Source organism: Schistocerca piceifrons, chromosome 7, assembly GCF_021461385.2.
Source record: "Schistocerca piceifrons isolate TAMUIC-IGC-003096 chromosome 7, iqSchPice1.1, whole genome shotgun sequence".
Classification (NCBI taxonomy): domain Eukaryota; kingdom Metazoa; phylum Arthropoda; class Insecta; order Orthoptera; family Acrididae; genus Schistocerca; species Schistocerca piceifrons.
This window is the reverse complement of record NC_060144.1, coordinates 154,518,016-154,522,083: the sequence shown is the minus strand read 5'-3', so window position 1 is coordinate 154,522,083 and position 4,068 is coordinate 154,518,016.

Genomic DNA, 4,068 nt, shown 5'->3' with positions numbered 1-4,068 from the left:
ATGGTGAGCGAAACCTTCAAATCCGACACTCGATTACAGCACGCTGTTTCTCCCGCGTTGACAAGGTTACATTCCACACTGCCATGTTACACGATACAACTGCTGTAGTGGCAGGGGGCTGCAAATGTGTAGACATGAAGAATAAAGATGTAGATTGTTACTAGGAGTTCTTTTATTTAAAAACCTTGAGTATATTCCTAGATTCGTAACTTAAAACCTGGTTTTTCAAACTTTGTAAGTAGTCTTTCTCGGATAGTTTCGAGCACATGCGACCAAAGTTTCTTCAGCATCTTCGTGACACTTCCCTGCGGGCGTCTGACAGCAACTGAATAAAACACAATTTTAGTGCCATACTGCGTAAATTATCAATATACCGTAATATTACACGAAACTGAGGAAGACAGGACTAAAAAAAGTTGAAAAAGCTATCACCACTTGTACTGTACTCCATTTTATGCATCAGTACCTGTTGTTAGTCGTATTTGGTGCGTGTCCCACACACTTGAGTATTTTGTAAGCACTCTCCTTTGTAGAGTGACTCCATTTCGCTAGTTTATACCACTGAACTGAGGTCTGACAACTGTCTTACCTACGAATGTGTCTATGTGATCGTCCATTTCATATCACTAGTAATTGTTACAAGCAGGTATTTGTATGAGTTCACAGATTACGACTGTGACTATAGTCATGGCATACTAATTTTTTTTAGTTTTGTGAAGTGCACAGTTTGCAATGATTGACATTTCTGGACATTAGGTGCCAATACTCTACCAACTTTAAATGTTGTCAATATGCAACTGAATGTTTGGTGTGGGTGAGGAAAACATAGTCCGATTTCACAGATCATAAATTAAACAACATTTCTCGGATTTCCAGCCGCGTCAAGAAATCAAAACTGCACGAGCTTTTGGTCGAGTCTCCTTGGCCATTGTAATGCCGTGTGACACAACAGCCAAAGATTATTTGACCGAAAGCTGGTGGAATTTTAATTGTTTGACGCGGTTGGAAACCTGAGAACTTTTTATTCGATGTTACCACCACGATATTCTGCATTCTTACAGGCCCTAAACTACTCCAGGCAAAGACGGGGACGATTCCTATTATGAGGCCACAGCCGACTACCTGTTCCATCCTTGTCACAGTGACCAGTAAGTATGTGTAAGGGGCGTTCAAAAAGAAACGTGCCGGAGGCATAATTATAGAAACCAGTAGCTGTATATTAGAAGTATTGTCCCTGGCTGTTGAGACACTTATCCCACTGTGACACAAGGCGGTGAATGGCTGTCTCATAAAATTCCCAGGGCTGCTATGTCAACCAGTCACGCACATACAGCTGGACGTCGTCATCCGAGGTGAAACGTTTGCCCCTCAGAGCCTTTTTAAGGGGATCAAAAACGGCGTAATCAGAGGGAGAAAGGTACGGACTGTATGGGGGGGGGGGGGTGGCCGAGAGCCTCCCATTTGAATTTCTGCAGGAGTGCCGCGACTGTATTGGCCGTATGAGGCTTTTCACTATCGTGGTGAGATTGGTCGTTTTGATTTGATGGCTTGGCTAAGGGTGGTCAAGGTTTGCGAGTAACGCTGGGCATTCAATGTTGTCCCGTGCTGCAAGAAGTGAATCAAAAGGGGGCCATCTTGATCAAAGAAGAACGTCAGCATGACCTTTTCTGCACTCGTGTGGACGACGACGTCCAGCTGTACGTGCGGAACTGGGTAACATCACAGCCCCGGGTATTTTATGAGACAGTCATTCACTACCTTGTGTCACAGTGGAACAAGTGTCCCAACAGCCCGGGTCAATACTTCTAACATACAGTTAATGGTTTCTGTAATAATACCTCCGGCTCGGTTCTTTTCGAACGCCCCTTATAAATGCCCGTGTATGTGAATTAGTTTATTTTTGTTGTTCTGAAACTGTAATACCACGACATAGCAAATGTCCTTGTATAAGAGATCTGCAGCTGAATAAAACTACTATTATTACTACTAGATCTCGGGCTAAATTGTTTTTATTAAATTTCAACGATTTAGATCTGGGTGTCATACTAAAGAACACAAAAGACTCGAAGAAGCAGTAAGGTGCAGCTATTTGTAGGGATAGGAAGTTAAACGACCACAAAGGCTGAGTGGTAGATAAATCAGATTAAATTAGATTAGATTACTACTTGTTCCATAGATCATGAATACGACAGTTCGTAATGATGTGGAATGTGTCAGGTTAATAAAAGGTGTCTATACAAGATATTACAATAGACAAAATATTACATGACACTCAATATTTTTAATTTTTTTTTTGTGGGGTTGGGAAATTACCCACTTACTATATCCAAAAATTCATCTAATGAGTAGAAGGACTTGCCATTAAGAAATTCTTTTAATTTCCTTTTAAACGCTATATGGCTATCTGTCAGCCTTTTGATGCTATTAGGTAAGTGACCAAAGACTTTTGTGGCAGCATAATTTACCCCCTTCTGAACCAAAGTTAGATTTAACCTTGAGTAGTGAAGGTCATCCTTTCTCCTAGTGTTGTAGCCATGTACACTGCTATTACTTTTGAATTCGTTCGGATTGTTAATAACAAATTTCATAAGTGAATATATATATTGTGAGGCTACAGCGAAGATTTCTAGCTCTTTAAATAAGTGTCTGCAGGATGATCTTGGATAAGCTCCAGCAATTATTCTGATTACATGCTTTTGTGCAATGAACACTCTTTTACTCAATGATGAGTTACCCCAGAATATGATGCCATACGAAAGTAGAGAATGAAAATACTCGTGGTAAGCTAATTTACTCAGATGTATATCGCCAAAATTTGCAATGACCCTAATAGCATAAGTAGCTGAACTCAAACGTTTCAGCAGATCCTCAGTGTGTTTTTTCCGGTTCAACCCCTCATCAATGCATACACCTAGAAATTTTGAATATTCTACCTTAGCTACCGATTTCTGATCGACGTCTATATTTATTAATGGGGTCATTCCATTTACTGTGTGGAACTGTATATACTGTGTTTTGTCAAAGTTTAATGAGAGCCCATTTGCAGCGAATCACTTAATGATTTTCTGAAAAACATCGTTTACAATTTCACCAGTTAATTCTTGTCTGTCGGGTGTGATAGCTATACTTGTATCATCAGCAAAAAGTACCAGGTTTGCATCTTCATAAATATAGAATGGCAAGTCATTAATATATATTAAGAACAGCAGTGGACCCAAGACCGAACCTTGCGGCACCCCATTCTTGATTGTTCCCCAGTTTGAGAAATCACCAGTTTTTTGCATATTATGTGAACTGTTTATTTCAACTTTCTGCACTCTTCCAGTTAGGTATGATTTAAACCATTTGAGCACTGTCCCATTCATACCACAGTACTTGAGCTTATCTAGAAGTATTCAATGATTTACGCAATGAAAAGCCTTTGATAGATCGCAAAAAATCCCAACGGATGACTTCCGGTTACTCAGAGTATTTAATATTTCATTACTGAAAGTGTATATAGCATTTTCCGTTGAGGAACCCTTCTGGAAACCAAACTGACATTTTGTTAAAACTTTATTTTTACAAAGGTGTGAAGCTACTCTACAATACATTACTTTTTCAAGAATTTTGGATAAGGCAGTCAGCAGAGAGATTGGGCGGTAGTTGTTGACATCAGTCATATCCCCTTTTTTATGCAGTGGTTTAACAATGGCATACTTCAGTCTATCTGGCAAAATGCCCTGCTTCAGAGAGCTATTACATATGTGGCTAAGAATCCCACTTATTTCTTGGCAACAAGCTTTTATTATCCTGCTGGAAATGCCATCAATTCCATGTGAGCTTTTATTCTTGAGAGAGTTTATTATCTTCCTAATTTCAGAAGGAGAGCTGGGTGGAATTTCAATTCTATCAAATGATGTGGGTAAAGCCTTTTCCATTAACTGCTTTGCTTCTTCTAATGCACATTTAGATCCTATTTTCTCTACAAGATTTAAAAAATGATTATTCAAAATATTTTCGGCTTCTGGCTTGTTGTTTATCAAGTTTCCATTCGCTTTGTTAGTGATACCGTCATCCTGTACTCTT